Genomic DNA, 22,561 nt, shown 5'->3' on the forward strand with positions numbered 1-22,561 from the left:
CAGCTGTCTATGCAGGCCATATTGCGCTTTTCTGCAACAAGAGGTAACCAACACATACCTTCTGCTTTCAAGGTTTTTAATGCTAAAGTTAGAGCCAAACTGCTCTATGGAATTTCAATCTGGATGTCAGGGTTTACCCAGTCAGTGGAACGAGTGCAGGCAGCCTTTCTATTGAAGATTTTCGCTGTCCCACTCTGTGTACCTTACGCAGCCTTGTTGTGTCTAGAGGGAGGCCAACATAAGCTAGAGACAGTTGGACGAGTTTTCTTTTATGCTGGCTAAACATTTGTTTTTCAGCAGACAAAGATACTTTACTTAGCAAAGTTTTGTCAGACTCCTTCCCTTCCCTTCTCCAGGGCTACAACTGTTTTGCACAAAGTTGGGGCAACTTGGGCTTTCAGAGGATCTCCTGGGTGCTGTGGCTTTTCCAATCGCCAAGGCCATGTTAAAAGTTAAAGAAAGTGAGCAGTTGGGTCCCACAAGGATCAGAACCGCTATTATTTCATTTATTCATTTTGTGATCTAGAATTAGTGCTGGAGACTATTGAAAAAGGAACTGAAAATGAAACGGTCAGTATTGTAATGTCCCTGTACAGTTCCATAGTGTGGTCCCATTTGGAATACTGTGTACAGTTTTGGGTGCCATATCTCTAAAACGAATATGGCATAGCTGGAAAAAGGGCAGAAGAGGGTATTCTCGCTCTGTGTGGGATGGTCATTCTCTTACATGGAGTGTGTGGCTTTGGGGGGGGGATGCACAGTGATGGGGATGGCAGACACATTCCTTGCCCGTCTGATCAGCCAGATCAATCCTGGTGATCAACAGGGTGATAGATGTGGCAACCAGATTGCTCTTACATCTAGAATTGGGCAACCAAATGATTAAGGGGGTACAGTGCTTTTCCTTTGAGAAAAGGCTGAAGAGTTTGGAAATGTTCAGTCTATAAAAGGTCTATAAGAGGGTAGCAGACATGACAGAGGTTAGAAAATTAAATAAGATAAAGTGGTTAGAGAGAACTTTTCGTCACTCTCCCAAAATACTGACCTCAGGGGCACCCAGTGAAAGGAAGAACTACTTTATTCCATGAGAGATTAAACTGTGGAGTTAACTGCATGAAGATTTGGTGATGGCCACAGGAAAAAAATATTATTGGGACAAAAATTCTGGCCCACTGGTCTTATGTACCCGTTTAAAATTAACTTTGGGAAATTATTCCAATAAAAGAGACCATGCCAATATATAGAGCCTTCTTAGTGACATTTCTGAGCAATTGCACAGAAAGGTAGAGACAGAGACACTGAATTAAAGCTGATCATTTAACATTTTCCTGTATAATTTTATATACATTTATGCCAAGAGAAAGGAGAAATGGATAGAACAAGCAGGATACACACAGGTGAAGGGAGAACTGAGAAAATCAGAGCTTGGGTTCGATATTAAAAAACTATAATTTAAACATTTACTGAACAGTCACAAAGATCAAATATGCACAACTTTCTTTTGCAGAAAGAAAGGTCATCCTGCAATTAACTATCAGCCTCATGCAGCCTTCTCCTCTGTCTGTCCACATGCTCATCATATGGAGACCTGAAAGCATAATGCAGAGAATTATATGCTGAACTTACATTCTTCATTCCTCCTTTCATAACAACTTTCCCTAAACATTTGTCTGATCTTTTAGGAAGATATTTCAGGCTTTAGGTGCTATCATAACACTAATGTTTCAAAAATGATAACAGGGCATTTTTGACAACTGGAAAAGGCACTTGAGGTGTGGTGTGGTGGTTATGAGTGGTGGACTCAGTGGCGAAGCTGCAAGCTCTGGCACTGGGGGAAGACAGCATGTGGGGGCGTGGCTTGTGCGCATCACAGGAGGCATGCGCCCCGGGGCGTGGTGCGCTGCATGTGGGTGTGTGGTGTGCATCCCGGGGGTGTGGCGAACATCCTGGAGACGAGGTGTGCCGCCAGTGGGGACGTGGTGCCTGGTGCGCCAAGGGAGCGTGGCACGTGTCCGGGGGTGGCGACGATGGCACCTCAACAGAATGGTGGTGCCAGGTGCGGTGGGTTCACTCCACACCCCTTCCTCCGCCACTGGGTGGACTCGTAATCTGGTTAACCCGGTTCGCTTCCCCGCTCCTCCACATGCAGCTGCTGGGTTACCTTGGGCTAGTCACACTTCTCTTGAAGTCTCTCAGACTTCACAGGGTGCCTGTTGTGGGGGAGGAAGGGAAAGGAGATGGTTAGCCGCTTTGAGACTCCTTAAAGGTAGTGAAAGGCGGGATATCAAGTCCAAACTCTTCAGGCTGCTATTATTGCACTAAGATACACTGTCGGACCAACAGATACTTCACTTTGTTAACGGAGAAATCTGAGGGCTCCCTTGGACAAGAAACAAGGATACCAGCCAGGAATACCAGAGCAAAACAGCAGCCGGTAGGCTTGGTCTTTATTGTAGACCGTCACGAAAGGACCCCCACCTGCCACAAGGTGGAACAAGATGTAAGCCCCGAACAAAAGAGCCCCCAAACTTTTATTAGCTGCTAATCTCCATGTTACACCCCCCAAACTACACCACTAATACATCACGGTTACATCATGAAAGGGGAGGTCTGGTGGCAGTAATCTAAGCATCTTGGACCCTTCCCCATGGTTCTCCTTGCCCTCCACCAAACACCCATCAAGTGAAGCAAAAGAGATATTTGCATTTCCCTGTTTCCCAGCCAAGTTAATCACACCCTTTTCTCTTCATCTGGATTTGTTAGTTCTGGAAGGGCTACCTGTCTGGCACTCAGGTTGCCAGGAATTATCACTCAGGCAGAGGGGCTGCTGAGTAGCTGAGCTCACATGTCTATATGAATTTCTGAAGTTTTCCCAGTGAGCCAGTACATAGATACATTTATCAGTGAATTGTTACATTTGGTATTGTGCAGCAGAGGCCCTTTGTTTTTTGTTTTTTAATTTTTATTGGCTTTTCAACATATAGTATAAGACATTACAAACGACAAACACAAACAAACAAACATAGAAACATGTATAATTTCATAAGTTTCTTTCATGTACCCAATTTCAACGACTTCCCCATGCCTCCCTTTTCTGCATCCCTATTTTAAAGTTTTTCAGCAACCCCTGATCTGAATTGCTTATAAATTCATTTCTTTAACCCTTTTCTTTCCTCATGTCCAATCATTAATCTCTGCAAATCTGCTATGCTTTGCCCATGACATTTTAGTACTCGCTAATTTTACAGCAATTTTTAAGATAAAATTTAAATTTCTTCCAATCTTCTTCCACCGTCTCTCTCCCTTGGTCACGGATTCTGCCCGTCATCTCTGCCAGTCCCATGTAGTCAATCACCTTCGTCTGCCACTCTTCCAGCGTGGGTAGTTCTTGTGTCTTCCAATACTTTGCTAGTAAAACTCTTGCTGCTATTGTAGCATACATAAAAAATGTCCTATCTTTCTTTGACACCAATTGGCCTACCATGCCCAGGAGAAAAGCCTCTGGTTTCTTATGAAAGGTACACTTAAGCACCTTCTTAATTTCATTATAAATCATTTCCCAGAAGGCCTTAATCCTTGGGCATGTCCACCAAAGGTGATAGAAAGTACCTTCAGTTTCATTACATTTCCAGCATTTGTTATTGGGCAAATGATAAATTTTTGCAAGCTTGACTGGGGTCATGTACCACCTATAAATCATTTTCATAATATTCTCTCTTAAGGCATTACATGCCGTGAACTTTATACCGGTGGTCCATAACTGTTCCCAGTCAGCAAACATAATGTCATGACCAATGTCCTGTGCCCATTTAATCATAGCTGATTTAACCATTTCATCCTGTGTATTCCATTTCAACAGCAAGTTGTACATTCTTGACAAATTCTTAGTATTGGGTTCTAACAATTCTGTTTCTAACTTTGACTTTTCCACCTGGAAGCCGATTTTCCTGTCCTGTTTAAAAACCTCATTTATCTGGTAATAATGAAGCCAATCTCTTACTTTAGACTTCAGTTTCTCATAACTCTGTAATTTCACATTTCCACCTTCTTGTTCTATAATTTCCCAATATCTTGGCCATTTAGATTCCATATTAAGTTTTTTCACTTCCTTAGCCTCCATTGGTGACAACCACCTAGGGGTTTTATTTTCCAACAGATCTTTGTAACGAATCCAAACATTGTATAATGCTTTCCTAACAATGTGGTTTTTGAATCCTTTATGAATTTTTACCTTGTCATACCATATATATGCATGCCAACCAAACCTATTATTGAACCCTTCTAAATCCAAAATGTCTGTATTCTCAAGAAGTAGCCAATCTTTCAGCCAGCAAAAAGCTGCTGCTTCATAGTACAGTTTTAAGTCCGGCAGGGCAAACCCCCCTCTTTCTTTTGCATCAGTTAATATCTTAAATTTTATTCTGGGCTTTTTGCCCTGCCAGACAAATCTCGATATATCTTTCTGCCACTTCTTGAAACAGTCCATTCTGTCCACAATCTGCAATGTTTGAAACAAAAACAGCATTCTTGGCAAAACATTCATCTTAATAACAGCAATTCGGCCTAACAAGGAAAGTCTCAAATTCGACCATATTTCTAAATCTTTCTTAATTTCTGTCCAACATTTCTCATAATTATCTTTAAATAGATTCACATTCTTAGTTGTTAAATTAACCCCCAGATATTTCACTTTGTTTGCTACCATTAATCCAGTTTCACTCTGAAACTTCTCTCTTTCCTCCACTGTTAAATTTTTTCCCAATACCTTTGTTTTTTGTTTGTTAAGCTTAAAACCTGCCACTCGACCAAAAGCATGTATTATCTCCAAAACTCTTTTAGTACTAGTGTCTGGCTCTTGCAAAGTTAGAACTAAATCATCTGCGAACGCTCTCAACTTATATTGTTTGGCTCCGACCTGAATCCCTTTAACCAGCTGGTCCCCTCTAATCATATTTAGTAACACCTCCAGAACAGATATAAAAAGTAATGGGGATATTGGGCACCCCTGTCGTGTCCCTTTTTCAATAGCAATTTCTTCAGTAACCACATTATTTACAATTAGTTTTGCTTTTTGTTCAGAATAAATTGCACTTATACCATTCTCAAAGCCCTGGCCTACCCCCATTCCTTTGAGATTCTTTTTCATAAAACTCCAAGAGATATTGTCAAAGGCTTTCTCAGCGTCCACAAATATTAATCCTGCCTTCGTATTAATATTATTTTCGAGCAACTCCATAATGTCTATTATGTTTCTCACATTATCAGATAAATGTCTTCCCGGGAGAAAGCCGGCCTGGTCTTTATGAATCTCACCCACCAAAACCCTCTTCAATCTTTTTGCCAAAATGTCTGCAAAAATTTTGTAATCCACATTAAGCAATGATATAGGGCGGTAGTTCTTAATCTGGTTCTTTTCAGTCTCAGATTTCGGTATAAGTGTAATATATGCTTCTTTCCACGATTCAGGTGCCTTCTTCCCCTCTAATATTTCGTTGCAGACTTCCTTAAGTGGTTGAATCAACCAGTCCTTCAAAGCTTTGTAATATCTGGAAGTCAAACCATCTGGTCCTGGAGATTTTCCCACTTTCATATTTTGAATGGCTCCCTCTATTTCTTGCTCAGTTATTTTCTGGTTTAAGATCACTTTACTTTGATCAGATATTTTTTGTAGTCCATATTTTCCAAGAAATTATTCTATCTCTTTTTCATCCACCGGCCCATGTGCATAAAGTTTTCTGAAATAACTCTGGAAACAGTTTCTAATCTCATTTGGTCTAAAAATGTTCTTTCCTTCAACCTCTAAGGTTGTAACCATATTCAGCTTTTGTCTTTTCTTCAATTGCCATGCCAGAAGTTTCCCACATTTATCTGCCGATTCAAATGTCTTTTGTCTCATTTGCCTTATTTTCCATTCTATCTCCTGATTCATCAGTTCCATATATTGTCTCTGGTAAAACTTTATTTCTCTTAGAATTTCATGAGACTTTGGCTTTGATCTCAATTTCTTTTCACCTTCTTTTATTTTTTCCAAAATCTTATCTTTCTTTTCATTCTGTCTCTTCTTTTTTAAAGTGTTCTGTTGTATCAAAAATCCTCTCATAACGGCTTTGCTTGCGTCCCAAATTATTCTTTTCTCCACCTCTGTTTTCAGATTTATCTCAAAATAATCCTTCATGGTTTTCTGGGCCTTTCTGTAGACCTCTTCATCTCTAAATAGGGAGTCATTCATCCTCCATCTAAAGGAACCAGCTGTTGTTATGTTCATTTCCATCTTTACAGCGTTATGGTCGGAGCAAGTCTTTGGGCAGATTTCCACTTTTTTTATCTTAGATGCCATCCCACTAGTTACCCAAATTTGGTCGATTCTGGTAGAGGTCATTTTTGCTTCTGAAAAGAAAGTTCCCTCTCTTTCCAGAGGGTTTCTTGTTCTCCAGATGTCAATCAAATCCATATTATCTGTCATTTCAAAAAAAGTCTTAGGTAGTCTCCCATCCTTAGAGACCACCTGTCTTAGTGCTTTGTCCATATTTGTAGAGACCACTCCATTCATGTCTCCCATCATAATTACATTGGAGTCCAAATAGTCCATTAATGTCCCGTGTAATTTCTTAAAGAACTCTGACTTCCCTTCATTCGGAGCATAAATCCCAATTATCAATAATTTTTCTCCTTGGCCTTGTATTTCAATTGCCAAATATCTTCCTTGTTCATCTTTAAACATCAACTTAGGGGCCAATTTTTCCTTAGCATAAATCACCACTCCTCTTTTTTTCACTTTATCTGATGAAATAAATTCCTGTCCCAGTCTTTTGTTTACAAGTAGTTTTCTATGTATTCTAGTCACGTGGGTTTCTTGTAAACAAATTAAGTCCAATTGTTCTTTTTTTAAAATATGAAAAACCTCACGTCTTTTTCTGGGAAGGTTCAAACCGTTACAATTCCAGCTTTAAAATTGTAGAGCCATCTTGTTGTTTACTTAGTTGCTCCTCCAACTGCCCCTAACAGTTGTTCTTCCTTTGTTGGAGTTTTAAGTCCAAATGTCAAATTCGAAATATCCGCTAAATCCTTTGCCTCAGTAGTCAGGTCCACCACTTCCTTCACGAGGTCCTCTCCGTTTCTTTCCAGAAAATGTTCTTTATCTTGCACTGTTTTTATTTTGGTTTTTTTCCCTTTGTAGTTAAAAGACAAACCTTGTGGAAACTCCCATCTGTATATTATGTTATTCTTCTTCAACAAAGTGGTCAGGTCCTTGTAGTAAGTTCTCGCTTCCAGGATATATTTAGAAATATCCTTGTAGATCTGCACAAAGGAATTCTCAATCTCAAGAGATCTTTGATATTGTAGATTTAGTATTTTATCTCTCTCCTCCTTGGATCTCAAAGTTATCAGGCAGTCCCTTGGATTTTTTCTATTTTGTCTTCTGCCCAGTCTGAAGGCCGTGACTATCTTAAATTCCTCCTCTTTCGAATTTACTTGCCAAAATTCCAAAAATTCTTTTGTGAGGAACTCTGCCAAATTGTCCTGTTCACTTTCTGGGACTGCTCTCAATCTCAGATTCCTCTCCTTTCTCTGAAGTTCCATTAAAGACAGGGCCGCCTCATGCTCTTCCAGTTTTTTACAAACTGGTTCTAACTTTACTTGTGTGGATTCTGCGATAGTTTTTGCCTCTTCAGCAGTCTTACGAATTGCAACATCTTCTTCAATTAGTTTATTTATAGTCTCTGTATTAGATGCAACACTTTTGGTATTTAAATCTAGCTTCTCTGATAATTCTGTCAGCTGTTTAGAATTTTCTGTGCCTTGCTTGGTCAAAGCTTCTAAGGACTCATTAATTTTTAATAATGCTTGTGTCACTGTATCCATCCCTTTTTCCTGCCCTTCTACACCTGCAAGGGCTAAGCCTGATATAGAACCTCTTTTCCTTTGTGCAATTTTTGTTTTGGCTCTTGTTTTTATCTCATCTTCTTGGCCACTCATGTCCCAAGGTCGTTCCCACAGGAATTATTTCCAGATGGAAAACTCCACTGACTTGCTCTTTACACACTTGACTTTATGGCTATTTTCCCACAACCCTCTAGAGGGAGCAGCTCACAGTTCAAGGTATAGAGAAACAAAGAGAAAAATGGCTACAACTCTTCCAGTAAGTTTCCACTAAAAAGGCTGTCAGTTTGTATCTTCAACCAAACTCCTAACAGTAGCAAATAAAGTCCCAACTTTGTATCAAGCACTCAATGCACCAATTTTGTATCTATTTCAAATGACAATTTCCAGTCCCGGTGACTTACTCTTCTTTTAAGGCAGTCCTTTCCCAAGGGTTTAAAACGGCAGAGAAATCTTTTTCCTTTCACCTCTTTCAGACAGGTAATACAAGTTCAACTTCATCCCCCCCGCTCCTGCTGCTAAGGGGGGAGGTTCAAGTTCAATGTCTGGGTTAAATGGTAATGGAATTATCTTCCGTCAAATTGCAGCTTGTATGTCGTTACTTTAGCTGTCATGCAGTCCGGGAAAGGCAGACTTCCTTATTTTAGCTCTTTCCCGTTTTCGGCCAAATTTTTAGATTTCTTGCTTTAAATCCCAAAGATTTCCCGATCCTACTCACAGGTAATTTGTAAATCCAAATGCCAGGAAGGAATCGGCGCTCTCCGTTATGGCGACGCGGCTTCACTCCACGGGCTGGGTAGCGACTCTCAGCACCGCGCTCTCACCCGATGCCGCTCCGGAGCCTTTAAAAAGGCTCCTTCACAGTACCGGGGGGGGGCTTGGGGTGCCCACCGAGTCTCCTTGCTCACAGGCTTCTGCGCCTGTGATTTTAGGGGTCCCCGCTTCGCCGTAGCGGTCAGACCCGAACTCGCGGAGTAGTCTCCCTGAGCGGAGCTCAGCGGGAGACCGCCATTAAACGCTGGCGCCAACCGAAAGTCAGCAGAGGCCCTTTGACTAGATAGGAAGAAACTGTGAGGAAGTGTTTTGTGGGGACAAGTCACAAAAGTCACAAAAGTGATTGTGCTGATTTTGGTAGTGGGCTGCATGTGCATGATATCTGCTGGAGGGGCAACCCCCCCAACCTATGCATAAATTCCTGCAACAACTTAGACTGCACTCTTCCCCAAAACATGTTATCTAGAACTGGAAAAAGACAACTGCAACATGCTTAGGTCACAAGATGATGCAGGTGTTTCCCCAAAACCATCTGCATTTGGGTGACTCAAATGGACTCAAACATTGACATGAGACAGCCACTGTAGCATCAGAGTGGAGGTAACTAAAGAAAAGATGATCCTTTGGGGGGGCTAACCAAATGTGCCCCCCTTCCCACGCATCTACCTGTGAAGATGTTGGTGTGCTGGCAATCAAAAAATGTGTGGGGAGGTGAGACAAAGTTTTTTCTTAGCTATACATGCAGGGAGGGAGCAAAACTGCAGTAGAATCATGCCAGCACCTCAGTGGGCTTCCCTCAGCCCAACTGGCTGCAGTGTAGGTCTGTGAGGCCCTCACTTCATTTATAGTCCCCTTTCTCCCCAGTGGGGACTCCAAAAGAAACACATCCTTCTCCTGACCTCTACTTGGTACTCACACCATGCCGCCAGAACCTCAGGGGCTCCCCTTGGTTGCTTATGAGAAGAACTGGCTCTACATTCCAAACAAAATGGTGTTGTGCCTGCTGCTAGCTACAGGGATTGAAGATACTTCCCCCCAGGTTTTGTCCCTGATCAAGAATCAGTTAAGCACTTCCATGCCCCATTCCTTTAAAGTGCAGAATAAACTTGGCCCTTCCATGAATCTCATTTAAATCTATAACATTACTTAGTTGTGTCCCAGCATATTTATGGGAAATGTCACTATTATAAAGAGTTTGGAAGAAGAGTTTGGACTTGATATCCCGCCTTTCACTCCCTTTAAGGAGTCTCAAAGCGGCTAACAATCTCCTTTCCCTTCCTCCCCCACAACAAACACTCTGCGAGGTGAGTGAGGCTGGCCATCTGTCAGGAGTGCTTTGCTTATGTGTTCCAGCATGGCAGGGGGTTGGACTAGATGGCCCTTGTGGTCTCTTACTGCTCTATGATTATATGGCACTAGCTAGTACACTGCACTGTTCCATTAGATCAGGCATAGGCAAACTCGGCCCTCCAGATGTTTTGGGACCACAATTCCCATCATCCCTGACCACAAGTCCTGTTAGCTAATGATCTTTGGAGTTGTAGTCCCAAAACATCTGGAGGGCTGAGTTTGCCTATGCCTGCATTAGGTAGATATTGTTGCTATTTTTTAAGCTTAAGGTTATGTATACAGTAGCTGGCATCTATTTGTCATTGAGCTAGCGTGGTGTAGTGGTAAGAGTGGTGGACACGTAATCTGGAGAGCCAGGTTCGCTTCCCCGCTCCTCCAAATGCAGTCTGCTGGGTGACCCTGGGCCAGTCTACACTTCTTTCTGAACTCTCTCAGCCTGACCTACCTCGCAAGGTATCTGTTGTGGGGGTGGAAGGGAAAGGAGATTTTTAGCCGCTTTGAGACTCCTTAAAGGTAGAGAAAAGTAGGATATAAAAACCAACTCCATGAATAAGAATTCTATGGAAAAGGACCATCCCTGCCATGATGATGAAAACTATGTTTAGATTTTGCTGTATTATACCAACCTGTGGAATATGACAGTTCGCAGTTCCAAAATCTCTTTGGCCACAGTGGATTGACAATCTGGACACACAAAAACCTCTGGGAGATCTTTTGAATCAATGCCTATGCAAAAGCAGTCCTTGCAGCTTCCTTCACAGTAAACCATAGATTGGTCACACTCACCACTGGGCCTCCTGAACCCTTCCTTCAAAAAACATAGTGACCAGCTGCCTTCAAACAAGGTAGGTAAAAGATCTGAGCAATAGGTTAGTGTATCCTTCCATCCCTCTGGGCATGATCTAGACCCAGTAATGTGACTCTCTTTCAAGCTTTGTCTCTTTGTGGGAAGAGGAGTGGCAATTTCAATTGGAATATATTTTTCTTGTCCTTCAAGATAGGATTTCCCAGTGTAATGTATTATTTCTTTTGCAATCCAGGGTCTAATGGCGGTCATATCCTTTTGTGTGTACTGTAATTGGGCAGCAGAAGCAATCAGATGTGCAATGGTACATGTGAAAGGACCGCAGTCACTGGAATTACCTTGCCTGGTTATATCAGTTGGTGCAAAAAATGACCAGTCCACAAAACTCTAGGGACAGTCTGAATCCATCTTATACAGACATGCTAAGAAGGATGTTATTGCATCAATCACAGAGTGGTTCAATCCATGGTTGGAATCTAGGTAGAGCATGGTCTTCCTTTTAAAAATGATTACTAGCAGTATGCAGTGGACTCCACTGTCATTTACTGGAATAATCCAAACAACTTTCTTTAGCACTCCAAATTTCAAACAGGACTTCAGGGCTTTCACTGACAATATTTGACACATGAGGGCCTGAATGAAGAGGCAACTAAATGGGAAAATTGTTCCATCATGACCTAGCTCTTTGGTCATGATCACCCTGGAGGCAAGAAATGCATCTATTATGCGGTCATTTATCCAGTTCGATCCTTTCAGTGTGTCTATGTCATAACCATAAACACAGATGTTGGCAACAAGTTCCTCAGTTTGTAGACTGAGTGTGTTGAAGGTACAGTTGTGCCATGGGGGAACTGATGTAGAAATCATTGATTTGCCCAAACACTTCTCACTTTGCGTTGAGAATATTATATCAAAAGAATCAATATTGGTCACGTCAAATCCTCTTTCCTACTTTTTGGAGTGGAGGTCATCTGAGGTTGAGCGCTTTCCAGGTCTCTCATAGTCAGTCAGTGATCTGTTTTTAAGGAGTCCAGCTCCTCCGCAGCCTGCACTGAATCAGATGCTGGAACTACAGTTATCTTTTCCTTCAGTCTGGAGAACTTTCTTCCTGATCTACTCTTCTGCCTTTTATTTCGCTTCAACTGTGTGAGCTGCAACCGGCAAGGCTTCCCTAGTTCTGGGGCATGCCAATAGATTTTTTGGCAGCTATAATATGGTAGCAAGTCCTGGATGATGGGCAAGAGCAGATCTCTTTGGGGAAAAGGCAGACAACATAATGCTTTCCCTTTACTACCCCTTACCACAAATACACCAAGCTATTAAATTGTTCAGTACCATACTATTTGACAAACTGATGGTGCCTTCTCATAGCTTTCATCTTTCTTAGGCCACGGAAGTTCTCCCCTTTGTACAAGATCCATGATTTGTGATGAATCACAAGCTATATAAGGAAAGACTGTATGTTCTGGTGATCTTGAGTGTCTGATAAACTGAGGCCGCAAATGAAAGTTTCCAGTGTTACATAGTCCACGCAAAGTTTCTCTCCAGTAAGAATTTTGCATTGCATATAAGGATAACACCACTGCTCCCATCGTCATTTCTTTCCATTGTGAAAGTCTTCTTAGAGCTGCATGAAAACTCTCAGAGACATTTGTGGTGATTCCACTTTTTTCTTTATATATGTTCAGTCTCTTTAGAATCCAGGCCCCAGCATGCTTTATTATTGCTTGGTGCAGTTTTTCCTTAAAGTAGTCCAAGAATGCTTTGCTCCAACCTGTTCTGAGTTTATCAAATTTGAATGTGTAGTCTTGCTCAGAATTTGACCTCAGAAGATCAAAAAAAGTCAGCAAGGTATACCTTGGTATCCTCTGAACTGGCCCCATGTTTTTTCAACCAAAACACGATGTCTCTGCAGATGTGATTCCAGCATACCGCTCTGTGGCTCTTGAGCAAAACATGATCCTAAGCCTTTTCAATTCCTTTTTCTCTGTCAGACACTATGAGAACTTTTTCTGAATTGAGCAATGGACACTGCTTTGAAAGGGTTTCCAAAAATCTCCTGTGATTGTCTTCTCGCTTGCTGTCATGCATCATGAACATTACAGGAATCAGTGGTGATTCAGCGAAAAGCACATTTTGAAATAATAAAGTAGATAGGAAGAAATCTCCAAGTCTCCAAGTCCTGTCATATGAAAAAAGCATAGGTAAATCTGTCTTCAATGATATTATTTTCCCAATTTCAGATGAAATATCTGTTAATTCAAAAACACTTACAAATCATCACGACTGATTTGTGAACATTGTCTTTCATGCTTGTTTGTTTCTTACCTAAGGAAACAAAAATAAAAATTATATGGAATGCTTTAAAGTACAGTGGTACCTCTGGGTACGTACTTAATTCGTTCCGGAGGTCTGTTCTTAACCTGAAACTGTTCTTAACCTGAAGCACCACTTTAGCTAATGGGGCCTCTTGCTGCCGCCGTGCCACCAGAGCACGATTTCTGTTCTCATCCTGAAGCAAAGTTCTTAACCCAAGGTACTATTTCTGGGTTAGCGGAGTCTGTAACCTGAAGCGTATGTAACCCGAGGTACCACTGTAGTCATGAGAGCCAGGGAAACAAGGAAAAAAGAAATTTTGGATGCCATATCAAAGAAAGAAAATGAATTAGGGGAAAACCTAAATAAACAATCGATAAAACAGGCAAGAAAATGATTACAATCACAGCATTCAATGATAATCAATGAAGAAATAGCATGGAAAGTTAAAAAAATGAAGCCGAAATTCTTTGAGCATGCAAACAAACCCGGAAAGTTGTTAGCATGGTAATTAAGGAGAAGTCAACAGATGAATTATATATATAGGTAAAATTCATTCCAATGGGAAATTTCTAGATAAAACAAAAGAAATAAGGGAAGTCTTTTAAAAATATTTTCAAAATTTATACAAAAGAGGAAATGAAAAGGCAATCAACATACAGGAATATATAAAAAAGAGTAATCTGCCAAAGATAAAACAAGAAGAGTTTCTTAAATACACAAGTCACAGTCCAAGAAATCTCCAGGGCAAAAAGGCAAATAAAAGTGGGCAAATCACCAGGAATGGATGGATTATCAGCAAAGTACAATAAAAAATTTAAAGAACACCTTGTAAATCCAATGGAAGATATAATGAATGAAATATTAACAAAAGGGGAACATGGAAGCAAGCTTATATTACCTTGATTCCAAAACAAGAAACAGATTTGACCTTGGTCAAAAACTATTTTTGAACAATGATTACAAGATATTTGCTAACGTTTTAGCTAATAGATTGAAAAAGGTCTTAAATGTTTAAATACACCCAGACCAAGCAGGATTCCTTCCAGGTAGGCAGATGAAAGATAATATAAGAAATATTTTAAATGTAATAGAGTATTTAGAAGTAAGAAATGAGAAAAAAGCAGCAATGATGTTTATAGATGTGGAAAAAGCTTTTGATAATGTATCTTTGGACTTTATAAGGAAAGTGATGGAAGAAATGGAATATGGAGAAAAGTTTATAAAAGGGATACAAGCTGTGTACACAGAACAATGTGCAAAACTAATTATTAACCAGGTGATAACGAATGAATTCCAAATTGGAAAAAGGAATGAGACAAGGATGTCTGTTATCATCTTTATTATTCATTCTGGTCCTGAAGGTTTTGAACAGAAACATAAGAGCTGACAAACAGATTGTGGGAATAAGAATGGGGGGAAATGAATTTAAGTTGAAAGCATTTGCTGTTGACTTGGTAATTACAGTTGAGGAAACAAAACTATGTCTCCCTAAAGCTTGTGAGAAAATATAAGTTTGGGCGAGTGGGAGGATTTAAATTAAATAAAGGAAAGACAAAAATACTAACCAAAAAAATGACGGAACTGGAGAAAATAATGATAATAATAATTTTTTATTTATGCCCCACCCTTCCCAGTTCAAAAACCGGGCTCAGGGCAGCTAACAACAAATTTAAAACACTTAATTATAAAAGCAGCATAAAATACAGTATAAAAACATGAATAACAATAAAATTCAAAATTCAAAAATCACTTCAGGGGAAATAAGCATTAGATAATCCCCAGGGCTAGCTGGCTGAATTGGTCCTACTTGGGCCGGTGAGGAGGCCAGGGGAGAATTAGCTGTGGGGTCTCAGAGCGGGTGATCTTCATAAAAGGGGAGGGGGAGGGAAGAGAAGGGAAGGGAAGGGACATAAACGATTAGGCTGAATTCAAATTAAAGGCCAGGCGGAATAGCTCTGACGGAAGGAGGTTAAATCCCGAAGGGCCCTAGTCTCATGGGACAGAGCATTCCACCAGGTCGGAGCCATCACTGAAAAGGCCCTGGCGGAGGATAATCTGACTTCCTTAGGGCCCAGGATCTCTAAACTATGGTTATTCATGGACCTTAAGGTCCTCTGCAGGGCATACCAGGAGAGGCGGTCCCATAGATACAAGGGCCCTAAGCCACAAAGGGTTTTTTAAGGTCAAGACCAGCACCTTAACTCTGACCCTGCACTCCACCGGGAGCCAGTGCAACTGGTAAAGCACTGGGTGAATATGCTCCCATGGCAGGTACCCCGTGAGGAGCCTTGCTGCAGCATTCTGCACCCGGTGGAGTTTATGGGACAGTTTCAAGGGCAGCCCCATGTAGAGCGAATTACAGTAGTCAAGCCTGGAGGTGACCGTCGCATGGATCACTGTAGGAGATTACAAAAATAGAAATTCATTAAAAAGTCAAATATTTAGGAATTTGGCTTGATAATAAAAATTTAAATTTATATAAAGACAACTATGAGAAAGTTTGGAATGAGATGAAGATAGATTTGGAAGTTTGGAAGAGAATGAACCTCTCCTTGATGGGAAGGATAGCAGCAATAAAGATGAATGCATTATCAAAGAAGTTCTTTTTATTTCAGTCAATAGTGATAATAAGCAACCTTGTCTGATATATAATGAATTTGGGGGGAAATGTTTAAAAAGACTTTTGCTAAGAAACTAGAAGAATTACTCCTATAAATTGTGGATCAAGATATAAAAAAAGAAAACCAGAAATTATGTATGCAGCAACAGCGGCAATAATTATATTAGCACAAACTTGGAGGACAGAAGAAATACCAACGAAAGAACAATGGCAAGGGAAACTTATGGAAAATGGAGAACTTGCAAAACTATCAGATAAACTACATGAAAAGGACAACAAAGACTTTAAAAGAGAAGGGGGACCATTTTCAACATATATGAAGAGGCAACATAATTAAATGGACTCCTTGGCAGGGTTTGAGAAAACAACCACAATTGTATGCAGCAAAAAGTAAGATAATATGCATTCTGTGAAATTTGGGGAAAACAACATGCAGGGTGAACAATATGGAAAAAAAGCAAAATAGGTGTATGAGGGAAGTCCAGGGGAGGAGGGTGGAAATATGAAAAATTGTTAAAGATATATCATTAGAAGAAGTATACATGGAAAAATCAATTAAAATATTTTTTTTAAAGTTTTTTTCTTACCTGCTCCCGGTTTCGTGGCTGAGCTACAGGTATATGAGCTGAGCTGGTTACAGGTTCATTACAAAGGTCTTTATAGATTTTTGAGGGCTTAGCACTTGTATCTGAAATCTTTCCTGTTACTGAAGGCATTGTCCGTACATGTGGTCTTAGCAAATTTCTCTTTCTGTCACCATGAGGAAGTGCATGGAATTCCCTCTCATTTCCAATATAGTGTATCAGAACCATTTCACAAGAAGGCTCTAGCAGTCTATAACTGTGCCTTGTGAAGTTGTCTGTTCTTGAACAAGTTTTGATTTTATGGTAAAATTTCCTCAGCTTCGGATTAATTCTCGGCCAACGTCAGACACCACAGTTGATCCAACAATATTGATCACAGCGCCAATCATTTCTTTTCTGAGGAGAACCTTTGAACGAATACAGAAAGACATCACCACCAATAGGTTTGCATGATGGATCATTTACAATCTTCTGATAATCAGGATGAGATAGAATATGAAGGGCTTCTTCCACTGTAAAAGGAGTGGTTTTCCTGCAGTATAAGATCATTGTGAAGCATCCTCCACTCTACATAATTGTGAAAGCTTGTTGCATAAAATATTTTAAAAAACAAACATGGACCACGCAGCTCCAGGTCCTTGGGGGACTCTGTGAGCCCGCTAGGTAAAGAGGATTCCCTGAGGTCGGAGATTAAAGAAACAGGCAGGACCAAGGCAAATTGTATAGGGAAGTGGCTAAGAAGTCTGACCTTTATTGTAAAAGCAACTGCTATAGCAGGGTCCGCACTCCTCTGGCAGCGAGACGAGTCAGACCTCGAACAGAAGGTGCCCCCCACTTTTATTAGTTCTCCAAATTCCCAGTCCCACCTCCAATATTTCATCATTGCTACGGGACAGTACCTGGGTAGCAGATAGCTGTCTTTCCCCACCCTTTCCCCATCTCCTGACACCCGTTAACACAAGACACAAAAACTATTTACAGTTCCTGACCCCTCTGGTCCAGTTCCTCACAATTATTTTGTCCCCTGGAGTCCAAATCCATTTCAGGGTTACCCATCTTTGCGATCTGCCTGGCACTTGAGTTAGGTGTTTCCCCTGCGGTGAGGCCATTTGCCTACTGACTCTATGCTTCCTGGTAAATGGCTCTTTTGAGTCACCCTTTAGGCCTACCTTTCCCTGTACAGAACAGGACTCATGGAAAGAAGAGCTGTTTTCTAGTGGATTCCTAAAGTGTCTTGTACAGTTTTTGTTATATAGTGACTTATACATGAACTTTCACACTGTAACATTCTAACTGCCTGGGAGGATACACGCATTTATAGAGGCTAGTTACAGGTAGGTAGCCGTGTTCTTAGAGACCAACCAATTTTGTTATCGGTAAGAGCTTTCGTGTGCATGCACACTTCAGATACTTTAGGCTGTCGCTGAAGTGGATACATTACATTTGGCTGTGGCGCTGTGGGTTAAACCACAGAGCCTAGGACTTGCCGATCAGAAGGTCGGCGGTTCGAATCCCTGCGATGGGGTGAGGTCCCGTTGCTCGATCCCTGCTCCTGCCAACCTAGCAGTTCGAAAACACGTCAAAGTGCAAGTAGATAAATAGGTACCGCTCCGGCGGGAAGGTAAACGGCATTTCCGTGCACTGCTCTGGTTTGCCAGAAGCGGCTTAGTCCTGCTGGCCACATGACCCGGAAGCTGTATGTGGGCTCCCTCGGCCAATAAAGCAAGATGAGCGCCGCAACCCCAGAGTCGTCCGCGACTGGACCTAACGGTCAGGGGTATCTTTACCTTTACCAGTGTTACACACTCTAGTTGGTGCCATTTTCTAACATTCATTGGTTGGAGCTTGACAGATCATTTAAATAGACAATTCAAAGCACCAGGTCTATTCATTCACTAGATGTGATAGTGCAGTTTTCTCATTATTATTTGGCTGCCTTTATTTAAAGGGCCAGTAATGCTTTTTATTATGTACACTCTAGCTAATGGTTTCAGGTAAGTACACATGAAATAGCCGATACCAGAGAATTGTTTGCTTGCACGCACGGCAACTGTACTGACCACGCACCCTCGGCCGCTCTACAGCTGGGGGGAGGCAGCGGGCCACCTTGTCGCACACAGCCTGAGGTGGGCCCCGGGGTAGGGGTCACACTTAGTATGCCCCTGAAGCCAATCAAATGTACTATGACCAATCTGGGCACAATTCACCACTGATCCTGTCCTGTCCACTTTCTCAAAACACGTGGTGGACTCCAGGAAAGTTGTCAGCAGGCAGCCCGGAGCCCATGGGCACCACATTGGAGACCCCTGATTTCCATGTTTGCACTGACAAAATCTGTTGGTAAGAAAACTTGCAGTTAAACCTCCATTTATAATTACCACCCCCCAAATAAAACAACAACTTTTGTCCCAAAACCTTTTGTAGCTTAATTGATGCAAGACACATTATTGCTTTTCATAGTTACTTTGGTGGTCTACATCTAGTTGGTTTGATATTTTACATTCACAGTTAATATCATCACCATCTCTGCCTTCGATATTCTTCAAGGTTGGCAGCATCAAAAAATTTCCAGGTTCAGTTCTTTACAGTGGAAGCTATGGATATGAATGTCACTTTAATACAGTGTTCTTGCTAACGCAGAACCATTTCAGTTTTTATTTCGGCCATTCCATTGGTGTGATCTAATTTGGTGGAGTCTATTTAACAATCATGACGATTCCTTAAGGATCAAAGTATTTAATATATTGTTTGTTCCTTGGCTGTGCTCTGTGGTTTTTGTGGTTCATTCTGTGGTCGGTCACATACATGGTTACAGGAATTTCAGACATTAATCGGGGGGGGGGGAGGCCTGGAGCACCCCACCTCATGAGTACACACTTACAATGAACATAGCACAAACATCACCCACCCACCCACCTAAATGCTTTTCCATGGTCCCACTAAATTGTTACAATGTATCCAAATCAATAGACCATGTCGAGAAGTCATGTTCGCAGCAATCTCCCCTTCCTGAAGATAAGGTCACACGCAAGTGCCAGACTGCTCCTCATTGACTTACTGTGCTGGTCCCGTGGGTTACCCGAGAGGCGAGGTCCAAGTCCGGTCCGTGGTCAAAGGTGCAACGGGGAGGGAGTCCCTAGTAGCTGAAGCTGGGTGCAGGGCAGGGAGTCGGGTAAAGTCAGGAACAGGCATGCAAGCAGGGATCCAGGGCAGGTCAGGAGCTCAGGCAGAAACTAGCAACCAACAATGTTGCTCCCGCAACTTGGGACTGAGGCTGGCTGGCTTTTGTCTGCCCCGAGGCATGGGGCGGCCCCGATCCTCTGGTGACTCACCTCTCCTGGCCTGGAGGCGAGCACTCCTCCTGCGGGAACTTAGTTCCCTCTGCCTCTCTGCCCTGAGCCTCTGCAGCTCAGGAGAGGCTGGAGGGTTACCGGACCCAGCAGAGGCAACCCAGAAAATATATATATTCAAATTTAGGATAGGGAAGTACAGAAAGGGGGGATAGATAATATTGATAGAGAGATATAGATAGATAGGTAGATTAGAAATTTAAAAGACCTATAAAGATTATCAAATCCTACAAAGTACTGAGCGCAAATATAACAGTGAATCACAATGGCACAAAATAAGTCAGCAAGCTGACATTTACCAAGAGTTAGACAAAGGTTAGTGTACTAAATATTATTTACAATTCTTGGTAGTTTGCTATTAGAGAAATACCAGACATTTCTTCAACGCCTCAGGACATATTTTCCACCGGATTTTGATGAACACCAGTTCGCTTATAGGAGAAATAGGTCAACAGATGATGCCATAGCCACAGCTTTTCACCTTGCACCAAGTCAACTGGAGAGACCAGGGAATTATGTCAGAATGCTGTTTATTGATTATAGCTCGGCTTTTAATACCATTCTTCTGGACATTCTTATTAAAAAGCTGATGGACCTGGACCTTTCCCCTACCATCTGTGGTTGGATTAAAGACTTTCTGAGGGATCGCACACAAATAGTGAGGATTGGGCCTGTTACATCTACCTCTCTGAAGCTCAGCACTGGCACCCCACAGGGATGTGTGCTGAGTCCCTTCCTGTACCCGTTGTATACATATGACTGTATTTCATCTGATCCATCCACTGCAATTATTAAGTTTGCAGATGATGCCACCATCATGGGTCTAATTACAGGTGGAGATGAATCAGCGCATAGGGAGGAGGTTCAAAAAGTCTCCACATGGTGCCTAGAGAATAACTTGCACCTAAATATCAGCAAGACAAAGGAGATGGTGTTGGACTTTTGGAGGAAGAGAGGGGAACGAGCCCTGTTGTATATCAGGGTGGGTTGTGTGGAGAGAGTCTCTTCCTTTAAATTCCTGGGAGTTTACCTTAGTGAAGACCTCACTTGGAAAATCAATACAACCCAGGTGGTTAGGAAGGCCCAACAGAGACTCCATTTCCTCAGGGTCCTGCAAACGAACAAGGTCAAACAAAAACTGATGATCTCCTTCTACCTGGCCACAATAGAAAGTGTCCTTTCATACTTTATTACAGTGTGGTACGCTGGTTTGATATACATCTATATTCTCTGCAGCCAAAGATGGAGAAGCTCTATACGGTCAGCAAAAACAAGACCTGGAGCTGACTGTGGTTCAGATCATCAGCTTCTTATAGCAAAATTCAGGCTTAAAGTGAAGAAAGTAGGAAAAACCACTAGGCCGGTAAGATGCAATCTAAATCAAATCCCTTATGAATACACAGTGGAAGTGAGGAACAGGTTTAAGGATTTAGATTTGGTGGACAGAGTGCCTGAAGAACTATGGATGGAGGCTCGCAACATTATACAGGAGGCAGCAACGAAAACCATCCCAATGAAAAGGAAATGCCAGAAAGCAAAGTGGTTGTCTAACGAGGCCTTACAAATAGCGGGGGAGAGAAGGCAAGCAAAATGCGAGGGAGATAGTGAAAGATGTGGCTCACATTTTTTGGTTCTTGCGGGGGGGGGATCTGAACCCCAATATTCCATCTTTGACCGTGGTCACTTTTCTGATAGCCACTGCCAAAATGGAAATAGTTGTCAGGTGGGTAATGGGGGGAGGCCCTCACTTTATGATCTTGGTTTTACCCAGGTATGGGACATGGCGCTATCTGGGAGTTTGAATCAACACAGCAGCGTGATGATAAATGGGCAGGGTAAGAAGGATAAATTTCTGAGTACATGGTAATTGTTCATTGATCATATCAACAAATTGGCCCTGTCGTTACGGCCACCTGCCCCGGGTGTAGCCATGATTTCTTTTTTTGGGGGGGGGAATTAGGGTTGCCATATTTTGAAGAGCAAAAAAGAGGACGCCATGAAGATTCTCATTTTAAATACTCTTACTATATGTAGGCTACAGCAGCTGTGATATATTGCTGAGTGGGGCAGGAGAAGAGAAGAGATGGGGAAAGCAAGTCTTCAATCACCAGTCTTGTCTAGGACTCATCCAGAAAGTATAGCCAGAGACATTATGGCAAATTTTAAAAATGTTACCCCTGAAAAAGAGGATGTGTCCTGGAAAAAGAGGACAAACGGCAACCGGGGGTGGGGGGCAGAATTGAGTTACCTGTGACACAATTGGTCAATTAAGTATATTTTTATTTCCTTGATTGGGGGGGCAGTTCTCCCCCGAACCCCCCGGCCACACCACCTGCAACCAGGGATGGAGGAAAGGGGGTGCGGTATGTGCGGGGCTGCCCCGGGTGTCCTCACTGAGGGGGGGTGACAAAATGCCAGGCGGCACTAACCATGGGACCTGCAGTGGGCCCAAGGCTCTGCGCTGCCCAAAGGGTCCGCCCACTGCCTCCCTCCCAGCTGAAGGGTGACTGAGTGGGAGGAGGCAGGCAGACTCTAGAGGCCCCACAGTGAGCCCTGCCCCTATGGATGCCTCACCCCTCCCTCGCCCTGCCCCTATGGACACCTTGCCCCTTCCTCGCCCTGCCCCTATGGACACCTCGCCCCTCCCTTGCCCTGCCCCTATGGACACCTTGCCCCTTCCTCGCCCTGCCCCTATGGACACCTTGCCCCTCCCTTGCCCTGCCCCTATGGACACCTTGCCCCTCCCTCGCCCTGCCCCTATGGACACCTCGCCGCACCCTCACCCTGCCCCATGGGCAGCTTGCTCCCCAGGCGCCCGAGCAGCTTTCTCCGCTGCTGACTGTCCCTGGCAATAATACTGGTTTTAGCCCTCTCACTG

General features: G+C 42.4%; 1 long non-coding RNA gene across 1 annotated transcript; it reads right to left on the reverse strand.

Moving 5' to 3' along the window:
* Nucleotides 1–1,060: 1,060 nt before the first annotated feature.
* On the reverse strand, nucleotides 1,061–12,143 carry LOC128405411 (uncharacterized). Its single transcript, XR_008328302.1, has 2 exons — nucleotides 10,632–12,143; nucleotides 1,061–1,588 (listed from the first exon to the last, which is right to left on the reverse strand). It is a non-coding gene; the product is annotated as an uncharacterized LOC128405411 (long non-coding RNA).
* Nucleotides 12,144–22,561: the final 10,418 nt, after the last annotated feature.

The sequence above is a fragment of the Podarcis raffonei genome, chromosome 17 (genome assembly GCF_027172205.1).
Source record: "Podarcis raffonei isolate rPodRaf1 chromosome 17, rPodRaf1.pri, whole genome shotgun sequence".
Taxonomy (NCBI): domain Eukaryota; kingdom Metazoa; phylum Chordata; class Lepidosauria; order Squamata; family Lacertidae; genus Podarcis; species Podarcis raffonei.